Source organism: Lithobates pipiens, unplaced genomic scaffold, assembly GCF_037356315.1.
Source record: "Lithobates pipiens isolate NorthernLeopardFrog02 unplaced genomic scaffold, aLitPip1_a1.2 Scaffold_19, whole genome shotgun sequence".
NCBI classification, from domain to species: domain Eukaryota; kingdom Metazoa; phylum Chordata; class Amphibia; order Anura; family Ranidae; genus Lithobates; species Lithobates pipiens.
The window spans coordinates 525,926,997-525,944,149 of NW_027507764.1; the positions used below are offsets into that span (position 1 = coordinate 525,926,997).

General features: G+C 44.4%; 1 protein-coding gene across 2 annotated transcripts in view; it reads right to left on the reverse strand.

The window, feature by feature from the left end:
• P2RX3 (purinergic receptor P2X 3) overlaps positions 1-17,153 on the reverse strand; it is a 552,515-nt gene that overhangs the window by 6,913 nt on the left and 528,449 nt on the right. The window lies entirely within an intron of this gene.

The window sequence follows — 17,153 nt, forward strand, 5'->3', positions numbered from 1 at the left end:
TGTAAATAGTTAAAGGTTGGTTGTTAAACTCAGTGGGGATTTGCGAATTATGCTTATTATTGCATTATCATACCAGAATTATTGCATTATCATACCAGAAAATAATTCTTGCACTTACAATGAGCAATGGAATCAAACAAAAACTTTGCAATCCAGACAATCAGGGCAGCAACTAGTTAGTTATCAACATAATCATTGTCGGTAGCAAAAACCTGAGGCAGCTTGTTTGTCAAAAATGAAATGGCATCAACTGGGGCGGCCGGGTGGAAACACTACAAATCCCCAATTTGCTTGGTCAGGCAAACCAATCCACTTTTCGTAACCTGGTCTGTTAGACTACTTATCAGTTTGCTTGAAATGTAATTTGAAAAACTAAAGTCAAATGTTGTGGTTTTCTGGCTTATCATGTTCTAATGAGCCCTACAAAAGATACAGCAGATACAACCTTGTGGACAATCAGTCAACAAAATGGGGAAATGGGGATCTTTGGACAGCAATAAAAAAGTCAGAGATTCTAAACCTTACCCACCCAATTAAAAATATGATTTTTAACTTACTGCAAAATCCTTTTCTTGGTGTACATTCTAAACCCATAAAGCAAAAATTTTACATTTCTTTCTCGTACATCACAGGACATAGAGCAGCCATATACATTACTACCTGGGTCATGTGCCACCTATAGGTGAATGGACACTGGTAGAATAACAAAAAACAGAAAGTGATCCTCTATATAACCCTAACATACAGGAAGTGTTCCATTTATTTTTGTGTCTAAAATGGTGGATGATCATTTGTTGAGCTCTTTGTGAGTTTCCATGCAGTAAACCCACACAGGTTCTTAAAAATCAAGGGACAGCATTTCTTGATCGTATCCATTTCAAAAAGCTACTATGCTAAGATAAATGGAACCCGAGCCACGTAAAGAAGATTAAAGGATCAACAACGAGGTTTTGCCTGTAATGCAACCTTTGGGTGCTGGACCCTGCATAGTGGAATCCTGGACACCACAGCACTAAGGAATTCCTGCAGGGTGCTGTACAGGTCCAAGGGAGTGGACCCTCATGCTAAAAGGGTACCCAGTCCTTGAAGGTCCGTGTGACAGAACCCGCTGCGATGGGTGAAGGCTGGACTTCGGGCTTAGACTATTGTCCTGCAGTGGGAGTGGTAAGTGGCCGTGTGAAAAAACAGGGTCCAATTATTATTTATGCCCCTGCAACAGCTGTATCTCGGCTGACATGTTTAAAAAAAAAAAACACTTGCTAGGCTTGCTTTGTCTACTAGAGGGCATGGGTTTGCTGCTCCGTTTCTCTTCCCAGAGCTGCACAAGCCAAGCAAAGCTTTTTAAAAAAAAAATGTTTTACTTGCAATGCTTTTTTCCCCCACTAGAGGGCATATGTGTGCTGCTCTTTGTGTTCTTCTCCATGGGCTCGCGCACATGGCCCTGATGGCCTAGGGAAGCTTTTTTAAAGGATAAAAACACAGTTAATTGCTGGCCGGCAGAGGGGACACAGAGCAGTCTGTTCTGGGTGACACAAGTCCTATCGGTGGTGACAGACACAGCCTAAATTATGTTGCAGTAGCTGGAAGAACAGTTCATTGTATACAATTCTTCCAAAGGGGAATTGTGGTACGGAGGAACTTGTGTATTTCTGTCACAAAGCCAGTTACCACTGCTAGGGATGAGCCGAACACCCTCCCGGTTTGGTTCGCACCAGAACCTGAGAACGGACTGAAAGTTTGCGCGAACTTTAGAACCCCGTTAAAGTCTATGGGACTCAAAGGTTTGAAATCAAAAGTGCTAATTTTAAAGACCAATATGCAAGTTATTGTCCCAAAAAGGCTTTTGGGACATGGGTCCTGCCCCAAGGGACATGTATCAAGCCCAATTTTCAGGTTTCGGTGCTCTCACAATTTCAATGACAATTGTGCGGTCATGCTACGCTGTACCCAAATGAAATTTTGATCATTTTGTTTTCATAAATAGAGCTTTATTTTGGTGGCATTTATTCACGACTTCGTTTTTTTTTTTTTTTTGCGATATAAGCAAAAAGGGCGGAAATTTGGAAAAAAACAATAATTTGTTCTTTCTATTTTAAAAGAAATCCAATCAAATCAAATTTTGTCATACCATACCATGTCTTTGGTAAAAAAAAAAAATCAGTTAAGTGTATAATAATTGGTTTGTGCGATCATGGACATAAGTATGCAAATGATCATGTACATATGTGTGCAGGTGATCACGGACATATGTGTGCACATAATCATTGCGACATGTGATTTTAGTAGGACATATGTGGGGGACATGTGTTTTTATTATTGGGGATATGTGTTTTTATTATTTGGGGACATGTGTGTTTTGGGGAAATGTGTGGGGAAATTGTGTTTACACTGTGTGGTGATGTGTGTTTTCACTAGGTTGGTGGTCAGTGAGTAAAAAGCTGTAAAAAACAGGTCATACTCACTGATCACCAGCCGGCTGCAGCAATCCGCTCTCCTCTCCTCAGCGACGACTTCCATGTGAGGAGTGGAGAGCCGATTGGCTAGCAACCGGCTGTTTGTTTACATCACATGATGGCTGTGATTGGACACGGCCATCATATGATCAGGAGGGCCAATTACAGAGCCCTCCTGCCGATCCGAGATGCGCCGTGTCCGGATGACACATGCTGCGCGCGCGATCCCCCTACTCCTAAAGGACTTTCAGGAACGTCCAGTCAGAAGTAGAGAGCTCCCACCCGGCCGTATATATACATTGGCCTGGTGGGAAGTAGTCAATGATGCTTAAAGTGAAAAATAAAAATGAAATATTCCTTCAAATATTGTACTTGGGGGGTGTATATAGTATGCCTGTAAAGTGGTGCGTGTTTCCCGTGCTTAGAACAGTCCCTGCACAAAATGACATTTTTAAAGGAATAAAAGTCATTTAAAACTGCTTGCGGCTTTAATGTAATGTTTGGTCCCGGCAATATGGAGGAAAATTAGTGAGACAAATGGCATGGGTACCCCCCAAGTCCATTACCAGGCCCTTTGGGTCTTGTATGGCTATTAAGGAGAATCCCGCACCCAAATAAAAAAAGGAAAGGCGTGGGGCCCCCAGACCTTATATACTCTGAACAGCAGTATGCAGGCGGCGCAAACAAGACAGGGACTGTTGGTTTGTTGTTAAGTAGAATCTGTTTGTAATTTTGAACTGGTACATTTTTAAAGTGTAGCTCCAGACAAAAAATCTATTTTTAAGCTTTTTGGAAAACATAGGGAAGGGTTATCACCCCTGTAACATTTGTTTTGCTGTCTGTGCACCTCTTCAGAAGATTTCCCCTCACTTTCTGTCCCAATGTTTTTGGAAAATTTTGGGTTTTTAGTGAAACAAGGATTGGTGATAAAGCATCAGTGGAGAGGAGACACGTTTTTCCCATATCAACTCTTACAGGAGAGAATTTCCCTTCCTAGGAGTAGATTTCATCTCACTTCCTGTTGTCTCCTTCCGTTTTCAAGTAGGAGTCGTTTGTAAGTTGAATGTTTGAAAGTAGGGGCCTGCCCTATATGCTCTGCAGAAATTTGGGCTTAAGGTGTTGGTGTTGCCACAACACTGTAAGCTCTTACAGTTACTCTTGGTGGGCGCTGAAACGGACCCTGCCGTGAAATATTATATCAAGAATTGTAATTACATACACCTGTTGGACAGGGGCAGAAAAATAGGGCCTTTGGTGGTGGTGGTCGTGTTGCCACAACACTGTAAGCCCTCATGGTTACGCTTGGTGGGCACAGGAATGGGCCCTGCGTTGAAATATTAGATCAAGAATTGTAATTACATGTCCCTGTTGAACAGGGGCAAAAAAATTGGGCCTGAGGCACTGGTGCCAAAACACTGCAACACCTCACAGAAACTCTACTTGGAGCGCAGGAATGAGCCCTGCTGTAAAGTATTGCATCAAAAATTGTAATTACACGCCCCTGTTAAACATGAGCTGAAAAATTGGGCCTTAGGCACTGGTGCTGGTGCCGCAACACTGCAACCCCTCACAGATACTCCACTTGGAGCGCAGGAATGAGCCCTGCTGCAAAGTATTGCATCAAGAATTGTAATTACATGCCCCTGTTAAACAGGGCTGAAAAATTGGGCATTAGCCACTTGTGGCGGCGCCCAGAACCAAAAATGTTCTTACAAGCTATCAGCATGATCATTAAGGAGGAAGAGGATAGTCACTCAGCATAGCAGGATAGTCACTCAGCATCAGCATAGGCAGTCTTGAACGGATCCGACATTTAAAAAAAAATATTCGGTTACATTTTTATGAAGGTCAGTTGATCAACCAAGTCAGTGGACAGACGCATCCTGTGATTGGATACAAAGCCTCCAGCAGCACTGAATGTGCATTCCGAAAGAACGCTGGATGCAGGACAGGCCAGTAGCTCAATTGCATACTGTGCAAGCTCTGGCCAGTGATCAATCCTCAAGACCCAGTAACCCAGAGGATTTTCGGTGGAAAAGGTGTCCAAGTCTGATCTTGCCCATAGGTATTCCTGTACCATGTAAATCAGATGTTTGCAATGGTTGCTGGAACCAATCATACCTTGGGGCTACGGACTAAAAAATTGTCTGAACGCTTCAGTCAGAAGCCTCAGTAACACGTTGTCCAGGACCAGGAATTTGTAACCTCCCAGTCTCTGGGAATGCATTGCACAGACCTTTCTGCAAGGCCTCCCGAAGATGTTTCATCCTCTGCTCCCTTTGTGATGGCAAGATAAGGTCCACAACCTTACCCTTGTAACGTGGATTAAGAAGGGTTGCCAACCAGTAATGATCCCTCTCCTCGATCCACAGGCTTTGCAGGATCAGGGAGCCCATGCAGCGTAGGTTAGCTGAGCCATTCAGTCCGGAGTCCTCTGGGTCACTAAGGACAACATGATCCGCAGCCACTTCCTCCCAGCCACGTACAAGTCCATGGGTTTCTTGGGACTGTAAATGATCCCTTAAAGACTGATGCTGATGCTGAGTGCTAGGCTCCACCTCCATGCTGACACAATCCTCCTTCTCGTCCTATTCCTGTGTGATTGGCAGGCCAGCAGGAACACTGGATAAAGGGGGCCTTGAGAAGTAAGGAAGTTCTCCTCTTCCTGCCTCTGTTCTGCCTCAAGTACCCTGTCCATTATTCCATGCAGCGTGTGCTCCAACAGGTACAGTATCACTGATGCATGCACTGTCACTGCTCAACATCCTCGTGGCCTACTCAAATGGTGACAGGACATTGCATGCATCCTTGATCATGGCCCACTGGCATGGGGGAAAAAAAAACAAGCTCCCCTGACCCTGTCCTGGTGCCATAGTCGCACAGGTACTCATTGATGGCCCTCTGCTGCGTGTGCAGCTGCTGGAGTATGGCCAACGTTGAGTTCCACCTGTGGGCATGTCACAGATTAGGCGGTTCTTGGGCAGATTAAATTCCTTTTGGAGGTCAGTCAGCCAAGCACTGGCATTATATGACCGGCGGAAATGCACACAGACTTTCCTGGCCTGCCTCGGGACATCCTGTAAGCCTGGGTACCTGCCCAAGAACCGCTGCACCACCAAGTTAAGGATGTGAGCCATACAGGGCACTTGGGTCAGTTGTCCCTGTCGGAGGGCAGAGAGGAGGTTGGTGCCATTGTCACAAACCACCATTCCTGGCTTAAGCTGGCATGTTGTCAACCACCTCTCAGCCTGCCTCTGCAGAGCTGACAGAATCTCTGCCCCAGTGTGGCTCCTGTCCCCCAAGCACACCAGCGCAAGCACCGCATGACATCTTTTTGCCTGCATACTTGCGTAGCCCCTTGAACGCCTACAGAGCACCGCTGGTTCCGAGGACAAAGCACAGGAAGAGGCCATGGAGGAAGAAGAGGAGGGGGTGGAGGAGAGAGGTGTGTCAGAATCACCAATAGTAGCATTTTGGAGGCACGGCGGCGGAACAACTTCCAACACTACTGCACCTTGTCCTGTATCCTTTCCAGCTGCCAGGAGAGTCACCCAATGCGCAGTGAAAGATAGGTAACGTCCCTGTCCATGCCTACTGGACCATGAGTCAGTGGTAATATGCACCTTACCACTGATCGCCCTGTCCAGCGAGGCCAAGACGTTGCCTTCCACATGCTTGTAGAGAGCCGGAATCGCCTTACGTGAGAAAAAGTGCCACATTCCACAAACTCACAGAAGGGGGCAGAGTCTACCAACTGAAAAGGCAGCAGTTGAAGTGCTAGCAATTTAGCCAAGCTAGCATTCAACCACTGGGCATGTGGATGGCTGGGAGTGAACTTCTTTCAGCGGTGGAGCAGCTAGGGCAGGGAAATTTGGAAAATCTGGCCCCTGGAAGGCATCCTGCCTCATTGGAGATGTGCCTCCTCCTCCTACTCCCTCCTATCAGGCACCCATGTGGAGTCAGTGACCTCATCATCCCCTCCCTCCTCATCACTGAAGCAAACCTGGCAGTATGCTGCAGCGGGAGGAACATGACTGCCATATTGCTGTCCTTCTTGGGCATCCTCTCTCTCTGGGCTCACGTTACTGCCTTCCTCTAGCTGGGTACCATCATCAGAGCCTTCAAAATGCTGGGCATCCTCCTGGAGCAGTTACCCAACACTGTGGTCAAACTGTCCTCCTCAGGAGGACATGGTGGGGCTCGGAAGGAGTGACTGATGCAATGAGCCGAGAGAAGGGGCCGCGTTGGCAGCTGCTTTGCCAAAGTACCCTGAGCCTGGGTGAGAGAGGATGAGGAGGATGAGGACGGCTTGGTCATCCACTCTACCGCATCTTCGGCATGTTGCGGCTCAACATGGCCAGCTGCTGAAAAAAAGGACAAGCATGTCCCACGGCCACGTGCTGGTGAGGAGGCACCGTGTCCACAACCAGCACTGTTGCCGGCAATTGTATTCAGGTAAGCTTTAGGTGCACACTGTGCAAAGGACACTAAAACAAAATACTGCAGCTCCCTGTCTGTATCTGTATGAGAACGCCGGCAATTGTATTCAGGTAAAGCTTTAGGTGCACACTGTGCAAAGGACACTAAAATAAAATACTGCAGCTCCCTGCCTATATTTTTATGAGAACACCGGCAATTGTATTCAGGTAAAGCTTTAGGTGCACACTGTGCAAAGGACACTGAAACAAAATACTGCAGCTCCCTGCTTATATTTGTATGAGAACACCGGCAATTGTATTCAGGTAAAGCTTTAGGTGCACACTGTGCAAAGGACACTAAAACAAAATACTGCAGCTCCCTGCCTGTATTTGTATGAGAACACCGGAAATTGTATTCAGGTAAAGATTTAGGTGCACACTGTGCAAAGGACACAGTAAACTAAATGAAAATAGTGCAGCTCCCTGCCTGTCAGTATATTATGAAGAGAATAACAGTAATGGATCTAACTAAACTGAATACAGTGTATAAATATATATACAACACACCTGGGATGCATATATATCTTCTACACACTGTAGCTGAAGTTAACTGACTCGCCTGCCTACTCTAACTCAAATTAAATTACACTGTCTTTCTCTCGGTCTTTAACCACCACCGCAACACACTACAGAAGGCTGCCATGCAGGCGGCCTTATATAGTGTGGGTTGTGTACTAAACCCCCTGAGACATAATTGGTCAAAGCCACCCTGGCTTTGGCCAATCATGACTCTCCATTTTTTCTGCTCTGCACTGTGATTGGCCAAAGCATGTGGGTCATAGTGCATGCTTGGCCAATCAGCAGTCAGAAATGCACTGTGATGCTGCGGTGAATAATGGGCCGTGAGACGCCACTCTAATTTTGCACGAATGGCCCATAATGTTCGGAATTCGGCGAACAGCTGAACAGACGATGTTCGACCCGAACATGGGTTCGACTCAAACACTAAGCTCATCCCTAACCACTGCTTCAGCAAGCCATGTCTTCTAGGAAGCGACCTGGGGGGAGCTCTGCAGCAAAGGGCGCATGTGTTCCATCAGTGGCCCCTGTAGAAGCTAAATGGAACTCTGCTGCAATAGCCTCACTTGAAAGACTGGATGACACCGGGCAATCTAAGCCACTGCATCTATCTGGCGTTGTGTCTACTATCAATGCTTCTACCTCAGAGTTTATTTCTAAGGAGGACCTTGCATTAGCTTTGGCTAGATTAGAGGGCAAGATTACCGGAATGATTGTTTCTGTCACAAAAAGTGCCAGGAAGCGTGACAGATCCCCTTCCCCTATTCCTCCTATATTGGAGCAAAACTGGGTTGACAAGGAAGAAGAGGTAATGGCCGGACAGGCAATTGATATGCAGACAGAGGAATCTCCCTCAAATGATTCAGAGCCTGAAGAGGCTCAGGTTATATCAGCCTCTCAATTACAAAAGCTTCTCGTCCATTCTCTTGCACAGATGGTTCATACAGCTCCAGTGGAACTCCCTGAAACACCCTGTTCCTCCCTGGGTTCCTTGAAACCATAGCAGACTACACAGGTGTTTCTACACAGGTGTTTCCCTTTCATCCACCTTTGAAGCAGGTATTATATGCCAACTGCGAGCACCCAGACAGGATATTTGCGCCTCCTAGAAGGTTTCTCTGTTATAGCCTATGGAGGAAAGCTTTACCAAGAAGTGGAGTGTACCGGCTGTGGATGCAGCGATTTCCTCCCTGAGCAAGACTTTAACTTGTCCAGTGCATAATGCACGGGTCTTTAAGGATCCTACTGATGCAGCAGATCTGCGTCAGGCTCTTTGCTTTGCTATAGATACCCTTAAAGGCTCCATGCAGCAGATCTCCCACATGGCTCTTTTGTCTGTGTATATGCACAGAATTTTATGGCTAGAAAGCTGGTCAGCAGAGCTCCCTTGTAAGAGGATGCTAGCTGGTTTTCCTTTTCATGGAGAACATTTATTTGGGGATGATCTGGATAAGTACATCCAAAATATATCTGGAGGAAAGTGTTTTCTCCTTCCTGTAGCTACATGGCCCTCTTTTAAGGTGCCACGTGCTAATTTCTCAGGTCTTTCAGGCCCTAGGCAGTTCCAACGGCACCAGGGATCTGCTGCCAAAGGTAAACAGCAGGGCTAGGGCCAAAAGAGGCTGTGGGTCTAAAAGTCTGCTAATACTGGCACCAAACCTTTATTGTGAAGGGGCACCCCCACTCCTGCAGGGGGTGGAGGTTGCTGCAGTTTACAGGATTGTGGGAAACGCTAATTCAGGACAGGTGGGTCATCTCCACATTGTCTCAGGCTGGAATTACACTGTTACCCTCCTCAAAGATTTGTGAGGTCCAGCGTTCCCAGGGAATTTTCAAGAAAGGGCTTTTTACTCCAAGCACTAGACCGTTTAAGGCGGCAGGGGGTAATCATATAGGTCGCAGTTCCCAAAAGGGGAACAGGGTTTTATTCAAAACTGTTCACGGTTCCAAAGCCAAATGGCGACATAAGACCACTTCTGGATCTAAGAGCACTGAACCGTTATCTCTCAGTGCGGCCCTTTCGAATGGAATCAGTCCACTCTGTCATCAACTCTCTCCAAGAAGGAGATTTTCTGGCATCCATAGACATCAGTGATGCATACCTGCACGTGCCAATTTTTCAACCTCATCAAAGGCTTTTGCGCTTTATCATAGAGGAACATTTTCAGTTTTTGGCTCTGCCCTTTGAGCTCGCACCCAGGTGTTCACAAAGATCCTGGCACCCATACTGGGTCTTCTAAGATCTTGGTTGCAGGCTTCATAGATGATCTCCTACTCAGGGATCAGTCACTGCAGGTTTTGATAAGAAACGTGACGTTTATGGTCCAATTCCTGGAACATCTCGGATAGATCATAAATTCAGGGAAATCGCCCCTAAAACTGGTTCAAAGTCTGGAATACTTAGGCCTTATCATGGACACAGTCCAGGCAAGAGTTTTCTTGCCCCCAAGAAGGGTCAAGGCCCTAAAGGATCAGGTTTGGCAGGTAAGCCAAAAGAGACACCCGTCTGTCCGACTCTGTATGAGTCTTCTGGGAAGGATGGTTTCCTCATTCAAGGCAATTCCGTATGCCCAGTTATATTCCAGGACATTGCAGCAGAATATTCTGTCTGCATGGAGCAGGAAGATGCAGGCTTTGGATTCCTGCACGATCATAACCCCCCCTCCCCAAGGCTCGAGGAAGTATTGTCTGGTGGTTAGTAGACAAGAATCTGGTACAGGGAAGGACTTTTCTTCCACTGTTGTGGAATGTAGTGATCACAGATGCCAGTCTTTCCAGCTGGGGCACAGTCCTGGAAAGTTCATCAGTCCAGGGGAAATGGACTCTGAAGGAATAGGGATTGCCCATCAATGTACTAGAGCTGCAGGCAATTAACCTTGCGCTGAATTATTGGCTGTCAAACTTACAGGGTCACCTGGTAAGGGTGCAAACCAGAAACAAATCGATGTCAACCATTAGGGTGGCACCAGGAGTCATCTGGCCCACATGGGGGTCAGTTTTGTGTTAACATGGGCAGAAAGTAAAAAGTAACAGTACAGCGCAAATAAATAATAAAATATTAATATAAAAAGTCCATAAAATGAAAAAATAGATGAATAATAGATGCAGTGATCAAGAAGAATCCGCTTGTGCAGTGTGTCTTCAATCAGTATAACAAGTGACGATGTGATCCCTTCACCATTGAACAAGTTGGACTCTCACCTCAACTAATGGACCCCTGATATATCAGACAGGTCAAAAACACATGCTCCCATCAAGGGTAGATCATAAGATTTCAGCAGACCAAACGGAAGTACCCCAAGGAAAGATCCTCCTCCGTGTCATCAGATCAATATGATTTCATGTATAAATATAAAGAACAAGCAAATCTAGTGCTCTCCGTTGATACAAATTTATTTTAAAAGCAAGTAAAGAGAAATTACACTCACATTTATAAGCACTGATCTCCAGTGCCGAGTGCTAAGCAGAGAAACGAATACCATGCGTGGATCAGTGTATCAGCCTGCGGATGACGTCACGGCGCGAGTCACGTGGTCCGTACGCGTTGCGTCCCAAAGAGTAGGCGGGACTTCATCAGCGGTGACGGTGTGATGTCGAACGGCCGCTTTTAAGCCAATACACTGATATTAAGCCAATGAGAAGCAGAGTTATGCGCAAGTCAAGTACCAGGGGAGGCACGTATCAAACGTGACACCGGAATACAAATCTGCGCACAATAACAATATAAGGGAGAGAGGAAAGATATATTTAAAAACAATGCAGGTGAAAAACAAAACAAAAAACAAAAACAGAGGTACAAATCTTGCCTACTGAATGGCAATATGCAGCAATCCTCTAGTTATTCCCACATAAACTATGTAGAAAACATAAGAAAGTATTATTGCCAAAAAAGCAATGCAATATTATAGCACTGAGATGAGGTCACACATGTGTGTATCTCCTAATCAGTCCAACATTACTGGCAATAAGACACATAAAATATAAAACCACATAGCCGCTGATATCATCAGCAAGCTACACTGATCCACGCATGGGTTAATAAGAAATAAATATAAAAATGGAAAAATAATAATCATAAGAAAATACGAAACAATAATATAAAATAAAATAAAAATTATATATACAAAATATATATAAAAAAATAAGAATAAAAAATAAAAAATACTAGTCAAAAATTACTTAACTAACAGTACAAATAAAATTAGAATTAAAAAAGAAGAATTATTATCTGTCTGAAATGAAGCAATTTAAATCAAAATCCACGTTCAAGCCTCTCGGGGCGAGAACCCTTGTTTCATGGATCCAATAAGACTCACGTTTACTTAATTGGCGTATGAAGTTACCTCCACGCCAGTGTTTGGTTACCTTCTCAATCCCCCAAAAGCTCAAACTCCTAGGGTTCTGAGAATGCACCAATTTAAAGTGGCGAGACACATTATGAGTCTTAAGACCCTTTTTGATATTATTCACATGTTCGCCTAACCTCACATGTAAGGGTCTAGACGTTCTACCGATATATTGGAGACCGCATCCACATTGTAACATATATACCACCCCTGCAGTAGAACAGGTGATAAGTTTATCAATCTTATATTCCCTGTTATTACTAGTGGCAATAAAAGATTTTCTCCTTTTTATATTACATCTGGAATGTCTGCATGCCGTACACCTACCGCACGCGTAAAAGCCAGATAAAAAGGAGAAAAGTCTACTTTCAGTGTGCACAGGAGGATCGATAACACTAGGTGCTATCTGGTCACGTAATGAGGGAGCCTTCTTGTATATGAAAGAGGGCCGTGCAGGCAGGAGAGGTCCCAACACACGATCCTGTTTCAATATGAACCAGTTTTTGGCAACCACTTTTTCAAATTTCTTATGCTGTACATTATAATCCAGAACCATTCTGAAGTTAACCCCTTCTACTTTTGATTCTTTTACTTTATCTCCAACTAAGAGAGATCTATCCATCTGTTGGACCAAAGCCATTTCATGATCAAGGGCAGATCTATCATATCCTTTTTCTTGAAATTTAGAGGATAGGGTTTGGGCCCGAAGCATAAAATCATCCACACGAGAACAATTCCGCCTCAGTCTTACATACTGTCCTCTGGGGATATTGCATAACCAAGACTTATGGTGGCAGCTCCCCAGAGGAATGTACGAATTCCGATCAGTTGGCTTGAAATGATTTTTTAATACTAGCCCATCATTCGCTTTAGTGATCTCCAGGTCCAAGAACACCATCCGCTCTTGGCTGATGTTCCAGGATAACTGGATATTTTTATCATTTGCGTTCATGGTGCAGATAAATTTATCCAAACCAACCCGATCACCATCCTATATAAAGATCAGGTCATCAATGAATCTATTGTAGCAAATTAGTTCCTTGGGGCGGTTCCGAAAAACAACATCCTCCTCCCAGTGGGCCATAAATAGATTGGCCACACTGGGAGCAAACCTAGCCCCCATGGCCACCCCCCTTATTTGTAAATAAAACTGATGGTTAAACCAAAAATAATTCCTAGACAAACAAAAATCCAAACATTTGAGAATAAACTTTTTATGGCACTCAGACAGATCGGAATAAGTGGACATAGCCCACTGAACTGAAATCCGCGCATCATTGTGTCCTATAATAGTGTACAGGGAACCAACGTCAGCGGTTACAAGAAAGCAAGAGGCCGTACTCTCTAATGATTCAAGAATTTGAATAATGTGTTTAGTGTCTTTAAGGAATGCCTTAGTTTTCAACACCAGGGGTTGTAAGAAAGTATCAATGTACTGACCCACTCTCGAGGAGATGGAGTCAATACCATTGACAATAGGCCTGCCAGGGGGATTAACACAATCCTTATGTATTTTTGGCAGGCTATATATAATGGGGGTTCTGCAGAATAATGGGTCAAGATATAATCCCTCCTTTTTATTCAGAATGTTCTTATTTTTCCCTTCTTCTATTAGCCAATGCAATTCATCCTTGTACTGCAACATAGGATCTTTATTCAAAATTTGGTATGTGTCAGTATCACTGACAAGTCTATTCATTTCGGACAAATAATATTCTTTATTTAAAATAACCAGCCCCCCCCCCCCCTTTATCTGCGGGGCGTATGATAATGTCATCCCTGCTCCTAAGGGATTCCACTCCCAATTTGATATACTGGGGGTCCTTCACTTTACGTACTTTAAGAGTATCTAGATCATTTATTACAACATTTTTGAAAACCTCCAGAAACTTGTTGTCGGTGTTTAAAGGGTTAAACGTAGATTTGTTACGGAGATTGGAATGTTGATTTTCAAATGTTTTCACCTGTTTAACCTGGTTGGATAAAAAGTATTTCTTCATATTCAAATTCCTAATAAACTTTTGAATATTAACATAGGTATGGAATTTATTTAAATTCCTAACCGGAGCAAATTTTAAACCCCTATCCAAAACTTTTAACTCATTATCACTTAATGGGCATCCACTTAAATTATAGATACCTGCTCCTACTGGGGTTTTTGTTTTTGTTTTTTGAACTCTCCTACCCCCTCTCCTTCCTCTCTCTCTTTTCTTTTTCGAACCTGACTGCCCGACCGGGGGGTTCCGTAGGGTTGCTGTCTCCACCACTCCTGATGGATTGGTGGGGGTACAAATGGTGGATTGATGGATTGGTGGACAGGAGGTTGCACATAAGGGCCCCTCCCGGGTCCACTCTGTGCACCCGAAAAATCCCCTCCCTCTCCAGCTCCTCCATACTGTAATGGTGCAAACCTATTAGACACAGGTAAGGAATACCTAGGTTGACCACCATAAGGAGCCCTCTGATGGGAACCATAATCATACTGGTATCCACCCTGTCTACTTGGGGAATGATAACCATAATAGTACTGGGATTCATTACCAGGAAATTCCCTAGAATCCAAATTCCTATCATGATTACCATTACCTCTACCTCTTTTTCTTCCATAGTTATTACGGGGTCCCTTATTATGTGTGCCACCCCTGGGGACACCACTCCTATTATTGATGGGCCCAGATACAGGATACTCCAAGATAGGGGTGCCTTGGGAACCAGGAGGGGGTACGGGGGCTGTAAAATCAACCTCAATAGGGACATTATGGGAGATATCTCCCTCAGTTTGGTTCATTTTCTGCCATTTAAAGACATTCCCCCCATTGAAGTCATCAGAATCTCTCATGAATTTTTTCTTTTTCTTATTTTGGACCTCAAGGTCCCACTTTGCAATCTTATCCTTTAATTCGACAGAGAGTCTAGTGAAGTCAGGAGTGTCCTTAAATGATTCAATAGAATTCCTAATGTCATTAATCTGGGTTTCCAAAATAGTCATTTTCCTTTGCTTTCGTTTCAACAAAAATTCCATTAATTCCAAACCCTTATCCAGGAAAAAACCTTCCCATTCCAACATGGAATCTCTATCAAGGAGTCCATCGTTAGGGGGAACATCCCATCTTTTTTTTTTTTAACAATTCGTTTTTATTGAAAATTTTGCATATGACATATACAAGTAGTAAGTGACATAACCAATAAAAAGATATACAAACACCCATAAAAAGAAAAGACCATGTTGAGAATAACCCGTAAGACACAATACATGAAAATGCCTATTCTCCGGAATGAAAAAAATGTACATATAACAACCGTAAATAGAAAGGCCTCGATCCATTTTCAACTAAGGGTGCTGAGATAAGCTATATAGCTCACTGACATACCCCACCGATTAGTGGGAGCTATTCTCACTTACAAAGATAAATACCTATGGGTATTCTGCGTAGAGGAGCAAGGAAGGTGGGGGAAAAGTAAGAAACGGGGAGTAAAGGAAAGGGGAAAAAAAGGGAAGAGTAGGGATAGGAATAGTAGGTCCTCTGACCAAGGTCTGGCGGTCATCTCCAATCTACACTTATGTAACACTCATTAAGATCAAGTAGGCTTGTACCAATCTTTCCATATTCGCCATTTATTCAACATCTTCATTCTATTACCTTGTCTGCTAGCAATCAATGTTTCATATACACAGTGAATTTGGGTGATAGCTAAAACCTCAGATATTTTGGGGGCGTAGTTTGATTTCCAGTGTTTCGCTATCAGCGAACGTGCCACCAATAAGATGTGTGTTACCACCACTCTAGACTCAGGAGGAAAAATGTCTATTCCTATGTTCAATATAGCAAGAGCGGGGTTAGGTCTAGTTAGGATCCCCGACACACCGGACACCACACGGAACAGGGAGTTCCAGAAGCTAGTCAGGCTCCTGCAACTCCAGAACACGTGGTACAGATTTCCAATGTCTCCGCACATTCTCCAGCATAGCGGGGACCCCCCACAGACAAATTTGGATATTTTGTATGGGGTGAGGTACCATCTAAGGGCGATTTTTTGTGATAGTTCCCAATGATTGACGGATTTGGAGGAAGCATATACAGCCCGAAAAGCTGCTTTCCATTGTTGAGGTGTGAAGGAAGTATTCATATCCCTTTCCCATAATTCGTAGGGGCGAGACTTAGCAAACTCCAATTTGTTTTGGTAGATGTTATAAAAGAGGGAAATCCCACCCCGAGTTAGGAAGTTGGAGTTGTAGAACTCCCAAGCAACTGTAGGCAAACGCACTTGATGCGTCTTTGCTGCTCTCAAGCAATGTAATATACGGTAGTAGGTAAACCTATCCGTGGATGAAAGTCCATATCGTTCCCGTAGTATGTCAAAGGGAATGGGCCTGTCCTCAGTGTATAAGTCAGCGATAAATTTGATTCCCTTGTCATGCCATGTACCCGTAGGAAGGTCGGGGACTATATAGGAGAGAACTTTTAAGGGTATAGGGAGCTCCTTGGTCTCCTGCACCGCTGACGCTAAATTGGTAAGAGTCCTCCAGGCCAACATAGAGGCCTGGATGGTGGGGGGAAATATGCGCACAGAGTACGGCTTCAGAGAATCTAATAAGAGCAGGATTGTCAAGTCATCTGTCGGGCACAGGGCTCTTTCCAGCTCGACCCAAGGGGTCACCAATGAGGGCTTGAGCCAATGTTTGACTTGAGTAAGTAATGAGGCCCTGTAGTAGTCTCGAATGTCCACTAGCCCCATACCACCCGCTCTCCTATGTTTCACCAGTAGTGATTTAGCACATCTAGGTTTCTTACCTCTCCATAGGAACTGTCTGAGTATCGCATTAAAGGGTCCAAAATGAACCTCTCCTAGAGGGATTGGGAGGGTGCGGAACATGTACAGAACCTGCGGTAATATAATCATTTTGAAGGTGGCTAACCTTCCCGTCCAAGTCAATTCGGTTTTGTTCAGTTGGACAATGTCAGTTTTGAGTTTTGACAGTAAGGGGGAAAAGTTGGAAGGGGCCAGTTGTTTCAAGTCTTTAGTAATTTTGACGCCCAGATAGGTAATGTGTTCTGGGCTCCAACTATAGGGAAACTCCTTTTTCAGAACGGCCTCTAAGGGGGGGGGCACTCCCAGTCCTAAAATTAAGGATTTAGTCGAATTAACTTTATAGAAGGAGATGTTCCCAAATTCCTCCAGGGTCTGGGTGGCTCGTCTAAGAGAGATGTCCGGGGAAGTTAAAAATAGGATAATGTCATCTGCGAATAAATTCAACACATGCTCCCTTTCTCCCACCTTAAAGCCAGTGATGGAGGGGTCAGATCGCACCCTCTCCGCCAATGGCTCGATCAGAAGATTAAAAATGGAGGGGGATA